At 39.1% G+C, this 17,176-nt stretch overlaps 2 pseudogenes; both read left to right on the top strand.

The window, feature by feature from the left end:
- LOC103247677 (septin-14-like) overlaps window positions 1-17,176 on the top strand; it is a 92,058-nt pseudogene that overhangs the window by 34,402 nt on the left and 40,480 nt on the right.
- On the top strand, window positions 9,649-12,452 carry LOC103247275 (borealin pseudogene; annotated as a pseudogene).

The raw sequence follows: 17,176 nt of genomic DNA, 5'->3' as shown, positions 1-17,176 counted from the left end.
AGGCTCTGCTCAGTAGACAGTTTCCAACTGTGTGCACAGCCTGAAACTGATGCTGACAGAAACTAATTGGCGCATATTGTTAAGTCTTAAAATGAGATACAGGGTAGATCCCTAATTAAATTTATTACAATATCATCATCACTGTCATTTTTGTAACAGGAGTGAGAGTAATAGAGTGAACTCTATTGGTGCTAGAGAATTCAATTGATATTCTTGTTCTCTAGGCGCTGTTACCCTTTGCTGTGGTAGGGAGTATGGATGAAGTGAAAGTTGCAGAAAGGATGGTCAGAGGCCATCACTACCCTTGGGGAGCCTTGCAAGGTAAAAATGAAAGAGTGCAGGCTTTGGAATGATTAAGTTAAATATATGTGTATCATTCATAGTCTCAAAGTAACATTTTAACTTGGGCTAATATTGGTAACTCTTGTAATCTGTAAGTTAACAGTTACTAATGAGGAACATAAACTCTGTTTTATTTAAACTAATGCTTACTTTGACCGTGATTCATTCTCATAGAAGTTTGCTGAACGCTCTTTAAGCCAAAATCTACAGTCTGGGAAGAACCTCTTTGTTTATCCCAGTGCTCCCAATGCGCCATGTGCATATTTTCTGTCTCTGTGTCAATCATGACATTGAGGATGCTGGAAAGCACTGTAAACAAAATGGAAGCAAAAATGCTAGTGTGTAGACATGTTACATAAACTCATTACTACCTAATGTAGAAACCATTTTAAACTGGTTGCTACAAAAAAAGACTGATAGACTTTTTAAAACAAGAAAGTACAGTTTAGCTTTGGCTAAAGATTATACCTTTGACATTTATATAATTATTTAGCATCATACTAAGAATAGTGTAGTAAGCAGTAATTTATTGTCTGATTCATATACTTGTGGTACTAATTATTGGAGAATGGAAAATTTCTACTTGTACTGGTTTCCAAATGATGTTTTTTGTTTTTTTTGTTTTTTTTTTTCGAGACAGAGTTTTGCTCGTGTCACCCAGGCTGGAGTGCAGTGGCACGATTTTGGCCCACTGCAACCTCCACCTCCTGGGTTCAAGTGATTCTCCTGCCTCGGCCTTCCGAGTAGCTGGGATTACATGCACTCACCTCCACACCCAGCTGAATTTTGTATTTTTTGTAAAGACGGGATTTCACTGTATTTGGCTGATCTCGAACTCCTGATCTCAGGTGATCCACCTGTCTCAGCCGTGCAAAGTGCTGGGATTAAGGCATGAGCCACCGTGCCCAGCCCCAAATGATGATTTTAAAAAATTTACATATTAGAAATTTTAAAATTTGTTAAACATACTTAAAACTTAATGTTTTAATATTTGTTGTATTATGTTGTATTGCATATTAGTATATGTTATAAAATATATAACTATACTATATGTGGATGTATAAAATGTGGTCACAGTATTAAACACAATAAATCATATATTGTGGTCAATCTTCTGGACATGATAAACACAGGAGAGAGTCATACAAATTATTTTTCATTAATTAATCTTAATTGACAAAATTGTATGTACTTATGTACAACATGTTGTTTTGAAATACATATACGTTGTGAAATGGTTGATTTAATTAACATATGTGTTATCTCAATTATATTTGTGATGAAAACTTAACATCTATCTTAGCAATTTTCAAGAATATAAAATATTGTTGTTAACATGGTCACTATGTTGTACAATAGATCTCTAACTTTTTCTTATCTAACTAAAATTTAGTATCCTTTGACTAACATCTCTCCTACCATACCCTCCACCTAAATCACATAACCACCATTCTACTCTGTTTCTACAAGTTTAACTTTTAAAAATGTGATCTATTAGTGAGATAATTTACTATTTGTCTTTCTGTACTTGGAGTATTCACTTAGTGTAAAGTCCTCCAGTTCCGTCCATGTTGCTGCAAATGATAGGATTTCCTGATTTTTAAGGCTGAGTAGTATTCCACTGCACATGTATACCACACTTATTTTCTTCATGCATCTATTCATGGACACTTAGATTGCTTCCATATCTTGGCTTTTGTGAATAATGGTAGTGTAGGTATCTCTCTGACATACCGACTTCATTTTTGGGAGGTAATATATCCAGTAGTGAGATGGCTGAATCATATGGTAGTTGTTTTATTTTTAATTTTTTGAAGAAACTCCATACTGTTTTTCTATCCTAATTTACTGCTATCCTAATTTACATTGCCCCGAACAGTGTACAAGGGTTCTCTTTTTTCCATGTCCTCACCAGCATTTGTTTGTCTTACTGATAATAGCCATTTTGGCATGGGTGAAGTAACAGCTTATTGTGTTGTTAATTTTTTTTTTTTTTTTTTTTGAGATGGAGTTTAGCTCTTGTTGCCCAGGCTGGAGTGCAATGGTGTGATCTTGGCTCACTGCAGCCTCCGCCTCCTGGGTTCAAGCAATTCTCCTTCCTCAGTCCCAAGTAGCTGGGATTTTTTTTTTTTTTTTTTGTATTTTTAGTAGAGACAGGGTTTTGGCATGTTGGTCAGGCTAATCTCGAACTCCTGATCTCAGGTGATCCACCTGCCTCAGCCTCCCAAAATGCTGTGATTACAAGCATGAGCCACCACACTGGGCCTGTGTTTTTTAATTTTTAATTTTTATGGATACATAGTAGGTGTATATATTTATAGGGTGCATGAGATTTTTGATACTCTCATTCAATGTGCAGTAATCACATCAGGGTAAATAGAGTACCCATCAACTCAAGCATTTATCCTTTCTTTGTGTTACAGACAATCGCATTATACTCTTAGTTATTCTAAAATGTACAGTAAATTGTTGTTGACTGTAGTCACCCTTTTGCGCTATCAAATGCTAGATCTTATTCATTCTATTTATGTATTTGTACCCATCAACCATCCCCACTTCTCTCCCTCCCAATCCTTTCCTAGTTACTGGTGATTAACATTCCACTCTTTATCCCCATGGGTTCAATTGTTTTAATTTTTAGCTCCACAAATGAGTGAGGACATGTCTTCCTGTGTCTTGCTTATTTCACTTAACATAATGTCCTCGGTTCCATCCATGTTGTTGCAAATGACAGGATCTCATTTTTTTTATGACTGAATAGTACTCCATCATGTATGTGTACCGCATTTACTTTATTCATTCATCTGATGATGGATACTTAGGTTGTTTTCAAATCTTGGCAATGTTTGTTACTTCACTATGTCAATAGTGCTGTAACAAACAAGGGAGTGGAGCTATCTCTTTGATATACTACTTTTCTTTCTTCTGGGTATACACCTACTAGTGGGATTGCTGGATCATATGGTAGTTCTATTTTTAGTGTTTTTTTTTTTTTTTAAGGAAACTCCATACTGTTTTCCATAGAAACTGTACTGATTGACATTCCTACCAACAGTGTACAAGGATTCCTTTTTCTCCATATCCTCACCAGCATTTGTTATTGCCTGTCTTTTGGATAAAAGCTTTTTTAACCAGGGTGAGATGATATCTCATTGTAGTTTTTATTTGCCTTTCTCTGGTAATGAGTGATGTTGAAAACCTTTTCATTGCTTGTTTGGCATTTTAAAAAACCCACAATGAACCGTTACTTCACACATGTTAAAATGGCTGTTGTCAATAAGACAAAATGTCTTCTTTGGAGAAATGTCTATTCAGATCTTTTGCCCATCTTACATTGGATTATTAAATTTTTTCCAATTAGTTGTTTGAGCTTCTTAAGTATATTCTGGTTATTAATCTCTTGTCAGATAAATAGTTTGCAAATATTTTCTATCGTGTAGGTTGTCTCCTCACTTTGTTGATTGTTTCCTTTGTTTCACAGAAGTTTTTAACTTGAGGTGATCCTATTTGTCTATTTTTGCTTTGATTGCCTGTGCTTGTGGGGTATTAATAAATGTCCTAAAGAGTTTCCCCATTGTTTTTTGTAGTTGTTTCATAGTTTGACATCTTAGATTTAAGTCTTTAATCTATTTTGATTTGATTTTTATATGTGGTGAGAGATAAAAGTCTAGTTTCTTTCTTCTGCATATGGATATCCAGTTTTCCCAACACCATTTATTGAAGAACTTATCCTTTCCCCAATGTATGTGCTTGGCACCTTTGTTGAAAATGAGTTCTCTGTGCCTATATGGACTTATTTCTGGGTTCTGTATTCTGTTCAATTGGTCTATGTGTCTGTTTTTATGCTAATACCATGCTATTTCACTTATTATAACTTTGTAGTATAATTTGAAGTCAGGTAATGCGATTCCTCCCAGTGTTGTCATTTTTGCCCAGAGTTGCTTTAAGTATTTTTTTTGGTTCCACGTACATCTTAGGATTGTTTTTTCTTTTTCTATGAAGAATGTCATTGGTATTTTGATAGGGATTGCATTTAATCTATAGATTGCTTTGGGTAATATGGACATTTTAACAATATTATTGATTCTTCCAATCCATGAACATGAACTATGTTTCCATTGTTTTGTGTCCTTTTCAATTTTTTGCATCAGTGTTTTACAGTTTTCATTTCTTTGGTCACGTTTATTTCTAGGTATTTTATTTATAGCGATTGTAAATTGAATTAGTTTTTATTTCTTTTTTAGATTGTTTTTTCTTTTTCTGGACATGTCTTTGCTGGGAGACTTCTTATATCGGTTTTGATCTCATTACTTGTTATTGGTCCATTCAAGTTTAGAATTTCTTCATGGTTCAATCTTGATAGGTTGTATGTGTCTAGAAATTCATCCATTTCTTCTACGTTTTTTAATTTATTGGCATATAGTTGCTCATAGTAGCCTCTAATGAGCCTTTGGATTTCTGCGGCATCAGTTTGTAATGCCTCCTTTTTCTTTCTTTCTTTTCTTTTCTTTGTTTTAGAGAAGGGGGTATCACTATGTTGCCCGGGTTGGTCTCAAACTCCTGGCTCAAGCAATCCTCTTGTCTCAGCCTCCCAAAGTACTGGAATTACAGGTGTGAGCCACTGCACCTGGTCATAATGTCTCATTTTTCATCTCTGAGTTTATTTGGGTCTACTCTTTTTTTTCCTTAGTCTGGCTAAAGGTTTGTAGATTTTGTTTATATTTTCAAAAAATAAACTTTTCATTTCATTGATCTTTGGTTTTTTTTTCATTTTAATTTCATATATTTCTGCTCTGATTTTTATTCTTTTCTTATACTAATTTTGGGGTTGGTTTGTTCTTGCTTTTCTAGTTCTTTAAGATGCACTGTTAGATTGTTTATGTGATGTTTTTCTACTTTTTTGATGTGGAAACTTATTTGCTATAAACTTTGTTCTTAGTACTACTTTTGCTGTATCCCATAGGTTTTGGTATGCTATATTTCCATTTTCATTTATTTCAATAAATTTTAAAACTACCATCTTTATTTCCTCATCGACCTACTGGTCATTCAGGAACATATTGCTTAATTTCCATGTGTTTGTGTAGTTTCCAAAGTTCCTCTTGTTATTGATCTATACTTTTATTCCATTGTAATCAGGGATAATACTTGGTGATTTCATATTTTGAATTGTTTAAGACTTGTTTTGTGGCCTAACATATTCTCTCTCCTTGAGAATATGCTTCATGCTGAGGAGACAAATGTCCTGTAACTGTCTTTTAGGTCCATTTGGTCCATACTGCAGATTAAGTCTGATTCTTTTGCTGATTTTCTATCTGGATGATCTGTGCAATGCCAAAAGTGGAGTGTTGAAGTCTCCAGCTATTATTGTATTGTAATCTTTCTCTTTCTTTAGCTCTAACAATGTTTCCTTCATATATCTAAGTGCTCCAATGTTGGGTACATATGTATTTATAGTGGTTATGGTCTCTTTCTTAATTAATCCCTTTATCAACATAATGGACCTTCCTTGTCTGTTTTTATGGTTTTTGTCTTGAAATGTATTCTATCTGATATAAGTATAAATTTTCATGTTCTTTTTTGGTTTCCATTGGCATGGAATTATCTTCCCATCCCTTTATTTTTAGTCTGTTAGTGTCTTTTTGGGTGGTGTGTGTTCTAGTAGGCAACAGACCATTGTTGTTGTTGTTGTTTAATCCATTCAGCCACCCTGTGTCTTTTTTTTTTTTTTTTTTTTTTTTTTTTGAGACAGAGTCTTGCTCTGTCACCCAGGCTGGAGTGCAGTGGCACAATCTCAGCTCACTGCAACCTCCAGGCCTCCAACTTCGACTTCCCGGGTTTAAGCAATTCTCCTGCCTCAGCCTCCCTAGTAGCTGGGATTACAGGCACCCACTACCATGCCTGGCTAATCACTCTATATCTCTAGATTGGAGAGTTTAATCCATTTACATTCAATGTTGTTATTGATAAATAAGGACTTATTCTTGTCATTTTGTTATTTGTTTTCTGGTGGGTTTGTGGTCTTCCTTTTTACCTACCTTCTTGTCTTCCTTTTAGTCAAGGTGATTTTCTCTGATGGTATACTTTAATTTCTTGCTTTTTATTTTTTGTGTATCTGTTGTACTTTTTTTTAATTTGAGGTTACCATGAGGTTTGTATATAACATTTTATAACCCATTATTTTAAACTAATGACAACTTACCCCGATTGTATAAATGAACAAAGAAACTAACGAACAAGCAAAAACTAATAAAAACTTTACACTTTAACTTCATGCCTTCACTTTATTAACATTTTTTAAATTTCTATTTATATTTTATACTGTCTATGTCTTGAAAAGTTGTTTTAGTTATTACTTTTGATAGGTTTACCTTTTAGTATTTCTACTCCAGATATGAGTGCTGTACCCACCACAATAAGCTTGTTATACCATTCCACATGTATCTGTATACTTACTATTAGGTTGGTGCAAAAGTAGTTGCAGTTTTTGCCATTAAAAGTTACGGCATTAAAAGTAATGGCAAAAAAAAAGTTCCTCTTTTTTTTTTTTTTTTGAGATTTAGTCTAGCTCTGCTGCCCAGGCTGGAGTGCAATGGTGCGATCTCAGTTCACTGCAACCTCCACCTCCCGGGTTCAAGCAATTCTCCTAACTCAGCCTCCCAAGTAGCTGTGATTACAGGTGCCCACCACCATGCCCAGCTAATTTTTGTATTTTTAGTAGATATGGGGTTTCACTGTGTTACCAGGCTGGTCTCGAACTCCTGACCTTGTGATCCTCCCACCTCAACCTTTCGAAGTGCTGGGATTACAATCATGAGCCTGATTCATGTGCCTGGCCCACAGTTCCTCTTGAGCCTACCTAATATTACCAGTGAGTCTTGTACCTTCAAATGATTTCTTATTGCCCATCAATGTTTATATGTATATATACACATATAAACATCTATATATATATAAACATCCATATATGTATATAAAAGAATTCTCTTTAGTATTTATTTTAGGACAGGTTTGGTGTTAATGAAATCCTTCAACTTTTATTTGTCTGGGAAAGTCTTCATTTCTCCTCATATTTGTAGGATATTTTTGCTGGATAGTCCATTCTTGGCTAAAAGGTTTTCTTCTTCAGCATTTTACGTATGTCATGCCACTCTCTCCTGGCCTGTAAGGTTTTCACTGAAAAGTGCACTGCCAGACACATTGAAGCTTCATCGTATGTTATTTGTTTGTTTTCTCTTGCTGCTTTCAGGATCCTTTCTTTATCCTTGACCTTTGGGAGTTTGATTATCACATGCCCTGAGGTAGTCTTCTATGGGTTAAATCTGCTCGGTGTTCTATAACCTTCTTGTACTTGAACATTGATATCTTTCTCTAGGTGTGTGACGTTCCCTGATATTATCCCTTTGAGTAATCTTTCTATTCCTATCTCTGTCTCTCTTCCTCCTTTTTAAGGCCAGTAACCCTTAGATTTGCCCTTTTGAGGCTATTTTTAGATCTCATAGGTACACTTTATTTTTAATTTCATTTTTCTTTTTTCTCCTCTAACTGTATTTTCAAATAGTTTTCTTCAAGTTCACTAATTGTTTCTTCTGCTTGACCTGTTCTGCTGTTAAGAGACTCTGATGCATTCTTCAGTATGTCAATTAAATTTTTCAGTTTCAGTATTTCTGCTTGATTTTTAAAAATTATTTTAATCTCTTTGGTAAATTTATCTAATATAATTCTGGATTTCTTCTCTGTGTTATCTTGAATTTCATGGAGCTCTTCTAAAACAGCTATTTTGAGTTCTCTGAAAGGTTACATATCTCTGTCCTGAGATGTGTGATTGGGATTGGTCATTAGTGCCTTATTTGCTTCATTTGGTGAGGTCATGTTTTCTGGGATGGTCTTGATGCTTGTCAATGTTCATCTATGTCTGGGCATTGAAGAGTTAGATATTTATTGTAGTCTTTGCATTCTGGACTCAGTTGTGCCTGTTCTTCTTGAAAAGATTTTCTAAGTATTCAAAGGGAATTTACTAGGAAGTACCCTAAGCTCAGTAGCACTGTGATTCTAACAGACTCATACTGCTTCAGTGGTCTTGGATAATATCTGGGAGAATTCCTTGGACTATTAGTTGGAATCTCTCAAACTCTTTTCTCACTTTCTCCCAAACTGAAGGAGTCTGTCTGTCTGTGCTAGGTTGCTTGGAGTTGAGGGAGGGGTGACATAGTTTCTCCTGTGAACACCACAGCTGCTACTGTGCTGGGTCACGTATGAAGCCAGCAAATTACTGGGTCCTGCCCAAGGCCCATGGCAACTACTGCCTTGCTACTATTGATGTTTGAGACCTAAGGGCTCTTTAGGTGAAAAGAATCAGCAGGTGGTGAGTCCTGCTGGACTGGGTCCATCTTTTCAGTGCAGCAAGTTCCCTTCTGTCCCAGAGTGGCTCTAGAAATGTCCAGGAAGTAGGGCTTGGAATTGGGGGCTTCAGGAATCAGTTTAGTGGTGTGTTTTCCTGTGGCTGAGCTGCTACTCAAGTTGTAAGACACAGTTCTCTTCTAATCTTCCTTCTCTTTCCCACAAGTGGAAGGAATCTCTCTTTGAGCTGCACTGCCTGGAGTTGGGGGAGGTGTGATACAAGCACTTCTTGGCCACCAAAACTGATGTCTCACGGGGTCATGCGCATTCCCATTCCACTGGCTCTGAGCAAGTTCAGCACCTGGATTTGCCCAAGAACTGCAGACTTTGTGGCCTGACTGCCTTTCAAATTTATTCAGGACCCCAGGGCACTTTAATTAACTAGTGGTAGAGGTAGCTGGAACTTAAGTTCCTGTCAGTCTCCGGCATCGGGGGTTCCTCTTTAGTGGGATCTAGGTTAAATACTCCTTTTGGCCAGGAGTGGTGGCTCACACCTGTAGTCCCAGCACTTTAGGAGGCCAAGGTGGATGGATCACCTAAGGTCAGGAGTTCAAGACCAACCTGACCAATATAGTGAAACCCTGTCTCTACTAAAAATACAAAAATTAGCTGGGCATGGTGGTATGCAGCTGTAGTCTCAGCTACTCGGGAGGCTGAGACAGGAGAATCACTTGAATCTGGGAGGTGGAGGTTGCAGTAAGCCGAGATCACGCCACTGCACTCCAGTCTGGGTGAAAGAGTGAGACTCCATCTAAAAAAAAAAAAAAAAGTTCCCTTTGTGGGCACTAGCAGAATTCTGCCCTGTGTTGTGTTCCACTGTGACAGGGCAGTCACTGAGTTCCAATGCAAAGTCCCATAATCACTTCACTCTCCCTCCCCAAAGCACACAGGTTCTCTCTGTTCAGTATGGTGCTGCTGGGGGATGAATGTCAGATGGTATAGGCTATGCAAGACTCTCTTTACTGCAATCTTCAGTGCCTCTTTTCTTGATACAATGTTAAAAGCAGATACTGTGATTGCTCACCTGATTTTTCATTCTTATGAAGGTGCTTTCTTGCATGGATAATTGTTCAATTTGGTGTTTATGTAGGGGAATGATTGATGAGGGATTCTGTTCAGCCATCTTGCTCCACCCCACTCCACATTTTAGCAATTTTGAAATATACAGTAGCTTATTATTAACTGTGGACACCATGCAATACAATAGATCACTGAAGCTTATTCCTCCAGTCTAACTACAGCTTTGTACCATTTGATCAATATTTTCTGTTTCCCCATCCCTCTGCCTCCCCACTTTCCTCCATTCACCAACTATCAACTCTCTATTTCTGTGAGATTGACATTTTTAGTTACCACATATAAGTGAGATTATACAGGATTTGTCCTTCTGTGCCTGGTTTATTTCTCTTAGCATAATGTCCTACAGTTTCATTCATGTTTTACACATGACAGGATTTCATTCTTTTTAAAAGCTTTATAGTATTTTATTGTATACCTTGTTGATGGGCACTTAGATTGTTTCCGTATCTTGGCTATTGTGAATAATGCTGAAAAGTAAATCTTGGCTATTGTGAATAATGCTGAAAAGTAAAATGTTTAAGAATAAATCTAACCAAGGAAGTAAAATATCTGCACACTAAGAACAGTAAAACTTGGCCAGGCGCGGTGGCTGATGCTTGTAATCCCAGCATTTCGGGAGGCTGAGGCGGGTGGATCACTTGAGGCCGGGAGCTTGAGACCAGCCTGGCCCACATGGCAAAACCCCTTCTCTACTAAAAATACAAAAATTTAGCCATGTGTGGTGGCGGGCACCTGTAATCCCAGCTACTCAGGAGGCTGAGGCAGGAGAATCACTTGAACCTGGGAGGCATACGTTGCAGTGAGCCGAGATCACACAACTGCACTCCAGCTTGGGTGACAGAGCGAGACTCCATCTTAAATAATAATAATAATAATAATAATAATTAATAAATAAATAAAAGTAAAATAAAAATTGCTGGGTGCTGTGGCTCACACCTGTAATCCCAGCACTTTAGGTGGCTGAGACAGACAGATCATCTGAAGTCAGGAGTTCAAGACCAGCCTGGCCAACATGGCGAAACCCCTTCTGTACTAAAAAAATAGAAAAATTAGGCCAAACGCGATGGCTCAAGCCTGTAATCCCAGCACTTTGGGAGGCTGAAGTGGGCAGATAACCTGAGGTTGGGAGTTCGAGACCAGCCTGACCAACATGGAGAAACCGCATCTCTACTAAAAATACAAAAGTAGTTGGGTGTGGTGGTGCATGCCTGTAATCCTAGCTACTCGGGAGGCCGAGGCAGGAAAATTGCTTTAACCCAGGAGGTGGAGGTTGCAGTGAGCTGAGATCGCACCATTGCACTCCAGCCTGGGCAACAAAAGCAAAACTCCATCTAAAATAAAACAAAAGTTAGCCAGGCGTGGTGATGCGTGCTTGTAATCCCAGCTACTTGGGAGGTGGAGGCAGGAGAATCACTTGAACCTGGGAGGCGGAGTTTGCAGTGAGCCAAGATCACACCACTGCACTCCAGCCTGGGCAACAGGGCAAGACTACGTCTCAAAAAAAAAAAAAAAAAAAAAAAAAAAAAAAGAACTGTCAAACTTGATTTAAAATTGGAGGAGAGTTTGCCTTCCCCTTATGTGTTGCTCCCCACAGCTTCCACCAAGCACCATGGCTCCTAGGAGGGCAGCAGTTGTGTGGCCAAGACCAACTCCTTAGGGAGGTGGAAGCTTACCTCCTTTCTTAAAGACTTCGACCGTGAAGTGGAAATACCAATCAAGCCAATTGAGTCAGACAGGCAGAACCTCTTCAAGGAGGTGGATAAACTCTACAACATCCAGATCCTGCGGTTCCCCAAGGCATTGCACAAAGATGAATGGCTCGACTACTTCTCCCTCAGAGGAAACAAACAGGGCTTGGAAGAGGCAGCAACAGCTGACCTGGATATCAATGAAATAAACAAACTAACCACCGAAGCTATTCAAACACCCCTGAAATCTGCTAAAACATGAAAGGTGATACAAGTAGATGAAATGATAGTAGAAGAGGAAGAAGAAGAAAATAAACATAAGAATCTTCAAACTGCAAGAGTCAAAAGGTGTCCTCCATCCAAGAACAGAACTCAGTCTGTAAAGAAAAAGGCAAAAGGGAAAGTCAAGCTGTGCCATCACTGTTACCCCAGCTTTGGGCCAATTGGACGTGTCCATAGTGAAACTAACTCCAGGCTTGACACCCAGGTTTGACTCGAGGGTCTTCACAATCCCTGGCCTGCGCATTCCTGCCACAGGAGAGCAGATTTACAACATCTCAGGAAATGGCATCCCTCTTGCCCACAGCAAAGAGATCTTTCTCACTGTGCCAGTGGATGGCAAAGGGTGCATGTGATTATTGACCAGTGACTTGCAGAGGCTTAGCATCACCCAGCTAGATCCAGAGGCCTTGGGAAATGTTAAGAAGCTCTCCAACCATCTTGCCCAAATCTGCAGCAGCATACAGACCATAAATGAGAAGCCAAAGTTGATAGGGTGGACCTTTTTTTTTTTGTTTCTGGGGATGGAGTTTCACTCTTGTCACCCAGGCTGGAGTGCAATGGTGTGATCTTGGCTCACTGCAACCTCTGCCTCCTGAGTTTAAGCGATTCTTCTGCCTCAGCCTCCTGAGTAACTGAGATTACAGGCGTCCACCACCGTGCCCGGCTAGGTTTTTGTATTTTTAATAGAGACAGGGTTTCACCATGTTGGCCAGGCTGGTCTCGAACTCCTGACCTCGGGTAATCCCCTCACCTTGGCCTCCGAAAATGCTGGGATTACAGGCTTGAGCCACCATGCCCAGCCAAGACTTCTTCCCTTCAGACTTGTTGTTTGAGTGTGAAGTTCCAAAGCAAGGAGCCATGTTCCTCTGGGAGAATTCAGGAAGGGGAGACATGCTGTTCCCACACCAGTTAGGTAGGGCTGTGCTCTTCAGCCCTCCATCCCAGCTGACCCCAGCCATTTCTTGCAGGGGCCATGCCATGGAAACATCCCGTCAGTCTCCAGCTGAATCCTCCCTGCCCTCTGAGCTGCTGCCTTCTGCCCGCTGTACCTCAGCATCCTCTTTGCACTGCCTTGTCCTGCCTGTAACCAAGGTGGTGCACAAGAACCCTGTGTTCTCCGGAAGACTCCCTCCACCACCCCTACCCAGAGAGCCTTTGCATCTGGCATTTCTGTTCTCTATGCTTGAGACTGAGAGGTTTAGGCTCAGAGAAGTGAGCTTTGGGCCATGAGAGGGCTGGTCCAGAAAGGGGGGGGACTGTACAAATCATCAGATCAGGACAGTTTGCAGCAGTAACCTCAACAGGGAACATGCACGTCTTCCCTCCAGCACTCCTCTCTCCTCCCTCTCCTCCCTTTCTTCCTCCTCCTGCTGTTGGAGGTGCTCAATGGGACTTTGGGATCTTTCACCTGCTGTGCCCAGTAGTTCTGTCAAAGCCCACTTGTGAAACAGTGTTTGGTTTTTTTTGTTTTTCTTTTTTTGAAATGGAGTCTCAATCTGTCACCGAGGCTAGAGTGCAGTGGCATGATCTTGGCTCACTGCAACCTCCATTTCCCAGATTCCAGAAATTCTGCTGCCTCAGCCTCCCAAGTAGCTGGGATTACAGGCACGTGCCACTACACTGGCTAATTTTTGTATTTTTAGTAGAGACGAGGTTTCACCATGTTGGCCAGGCTGGTCTTGAACTCCTGACCTCAAGTGATTCACCTGTCTCGGCCTCCTGAAGTGCTGGGATTACAGACGTGAGCCACTGTATGCAGCCGAAACAGTGTTTTATGTTTATCCTTGTTTACTGAAGACCAACTACTGGTTTGGAGACAGCTTCTGTGTCTGACTCTTCTACCTCACTAGTGTCAGTGGGCATTTGGATAAAGGAATTGTAGGGCTTCGATTCTAGGGTTTTCATGTGACTGATCACAAAATAATTCTCTCTAAGCACTCTATGGCCCAGTGTTCCCTGCCAAGTCTGTCGGTTTCAGTAAGCACTTCTCTTTTATGGGGCTCATGTTGGCAGGGGCGGGTATGATTTGCCTGGTGGCCTCATTCCCTGTGTTTAGCCTGTGCCTGGGGCATGGACTTTGTTAAATGGAGTCAGCAGTGAGGCCCTCGTGCTGCAGCCAGCCTCTCTGTCCCAGAGAATCATGTGCTGTGTTCTAAGAATTTGAGAACCAGAGTCCTCACTCACAGGCTTGAAGGCACGTGGTTTTCTCAAGTAGGGCTCTTTGTGGTATTTGTTATTACTTTGCAACAAGACCATTTTCATAATATAGTTGTATTCAAGTTGAATTCTTTTTAAGTTATTCTCCTTTTCTTGAGATTTTCATATATATTATATGTATTCTCTCTCTCTCTCTCTCTCTCTCTGTGTGTGTGTGTGTGTGTGTGTATATATATTTGTATGTATTGTTCTTCTGAGTAATGGTATCTCTAAGCTGATTTGTTCTAATCAGAGCTGGTACCTGCTTTCAATAAATTCTGGTTTTGTGTTTAAAAAAAATTGAAGAAGACACAAATAAATGGAAAGTTACCCCATGTTCATGGATTAGAAGAAATAATATTGTTAAAATGTCCATACTACCCAAAATGGTCTACAGATTTAATACCATTGCTATCAAAATTCCAAAGTCATTTTTTAACAGAAACAGAAAAAAAATCCTAAAATTATACGGAATTAGAAAAAAAAAACCCTGCATAGTGAAAACAATCTTGAGCAGAAAACAACAAAGCTGAAAGCATTGTACTCCTTGATTTCAAGATATATTATAAAGTGATTGTAATCCAGACAGCATGGCACTGGCATAAAAGCAGACACATCAATCAATGTAACAGGATAGAATGCCCGTAAATAAACTTAAGTAATTATAGTCCATTGATTTTTGACCAAGGTGCCAAGAACACATACTGGGTACAGTATGATCTTTTCAATAAATAGTGTTGGTTAAACTGGATATTCACATGTGGAAGAATAAAACTTTACTCTTATCTCACAGCATGTACAAAAATCAACTCAAAATGGATAAAAGTCTTAATACTTAAAATTGTAAAGCTATTAGAACAAAACATAGGGGAAAAGCTCTATGACATTGGTCATGACAATTATTTCTTGAATAGAATTCCAAAAGCTGACCGGGTGCAGTTACTCATGCCTGTAATCCCAGCACTTTGGGAGGCTGAGGCGGGTGGATCACCTGATTTCAGGAGTTTCAGACCAGCCTGACCAACATGGTGAAACCTCGTCTCTACTAAAAATATAAAAATTAGCTGGGTGTAGTGGTGGGTGCCCATAATACCAGCTACTCAGGAGGCTGAGCAGGAGAATGCCTTGAACCCAAGAGGCAGAGATTGCAGTGAGCCGAGATCTTGCCACTGCACTCCAGCTGGGGCAACAGAGCAAGACTCCACCTCAAAAAACAAACAAACAAAAAACTTCAAAAGCACCAGCAACAAAACCAAAAGAAATAACTAATTGCATGAAGATACAACCCAGAAATTGGAAAAAATATTTTCAAATTATACATCTGATAAGGGGCTAATGTTCAAAATATGTAATACTTTTGCTATGACTCTAACAACTCAATAGCAAGAAAACAAATAACAAAATAACACAATGAAAAATGGGCGAAGGATCTGAACAGGCATTTCTCAGAAGAAGAAATACAAATGGCCAAAAGACATATGAAAAAAAATAGCATCTCTAATCATCAGGAAAATGCAAACTAAACACATGATGAAGTATCACCTCATGTCTGTTAGAATGACTGTTATCGAAAAGACAAACCATCACCAGTGCTGGCAAGCATATGGAGAAAAGAATTCTTTTTTAAAACAAAATTTGTATTTTTGGTTCAGGGGTACATGTGCAAGTTTGTTGCATAGGTAAATTTCATGTCATGGGGGTTTGGTGTACAGATTATTTCATCACACAGATAATAAGCATAGTACTGGCCAGATGCAGTGGCTCGAGTCTGTAATCCCAGCACTTTGTCAGGCCAAGGCGGGTGGATCACCTGAGGTCAGGAGTTGAGCCTAGCCTCACCAACATGTCGAAACTCTCTCTCTGCTAAAAAATAACCAAAATTAGCCGGGCATGGTGGTGGGTGCCTGTAATCCCAGCTACTTAAGAGGCTGAGGTGGGAGAATCACTTGAATCTGAGAGGCGGAGGTTGCAGTGAGCCGAGATCGCACCATTGCACTCCAGCCTCAGCAACAGAGAGAGACTCCATCTCAAACAAACAGAAAAAAGTGCTCACTTCAGTAGCACATATACTAAAAAAGAAAAAGAAAAAAAGAGTAAGCATAGTACCTTTTCTATCCTCGCTGCCCTCCTACCCGCAAGGAGGCCCCAGCATCTGTTGTTCCCTCTTTGTGTTCATGTGTTCTCAGTATTTATCTCCCACTTATAAATGAGAGTGTGTGGTGTTTGGTTTTCTGTTCCTGCATTACATCACTTTGGATAATGGCTTCAGCTCCATCCATGTTGCTGCAAAGGACATGATCTTGTTCTTTTTTTATGGCTGTGCAGTATTCCATGGTGTGTATGTACATTTTCTCTACCTAGTCTTCCATTGATGGACATTTAGGTTGATTCTGTCTTTGTTATTGTGAAAAGTACTTTGTTTTTGTGAAAAGTGCTGTGATACACATGCCTGTGTCTTTATGATAGAACAATATCTATTCCTTTGGGTATAAACCTGGTAATGGGATTGCTGGGTCAAATGGTAGTTCTGTTTTAACTTCTTTAAGAAATTGTCAGGCCAGGCGCCTTACAAGTATGTATAATTGTAAGGCATTTTTGCTAGCAGAATTTACTTTGATAAAATTATTTGCACTAGTGATGTTATATTACATATTCTGTCAGCACTCCAAAATACCCAGAGGTTGTTTGTAACATACAACACAATTGTTAATAAAAACCTATACATATATGTATATAAAATATTATTTCAATCTTTCCTGCTTGTTCTTCAGGTAATAAGTTTAAAGCAAATTTGATAACCTATAAATAATCTCTGCCTACAGTTGGTATGTATAGTACAACCACACTTACATGGTTTAAATAATTATAGCTGTTAATCAAATTGTTCCGTTGTGTGTTGTTTTAAACGTTTTTTATTCATGTATTCATTATTTCATGATTTCATTCATTCATGATTGTCAGGGATTGATAATAAGTGTTGTTTATTCATTATTTTTTTTTACTAGTGGAAAATGAAAATTGCTCTGACTTCGTTACGCTCTGAGATATGCTTCTTTGTACCAATATGGAAAATCTAAAAGAAAAAACCCACACTCAGCACTATGAATGTTATTGGTACCAAAAACTGGAGAAAATGGGCTTTACAGATGTGGGCCCAGACAACCAGCCAGTTAGGTGAGTAAAAATAT

Source organism: Chlorocebus sabaeus, chromosome 21 (genome assembly GCF_047675955.1).
Source record: "Chlorocebus sabaeus isolate Y175 chromosome 21, mChlSab1.0.hap1, whole genome shotgun sequence".
Classification (NCBI taxonomy): domain Eukaryota; kingdom Metazoa; phylum Chordata; class Mammalia; order Primates; family Cercopithecidae; genus Chlorocebus; species Chlorocebus sabaeus.
The sequence above is the reverse complement of the archived record's forward strand: the minus strand, read 5'-3'. Positions and strand labels throughout refer to the sequence as shown.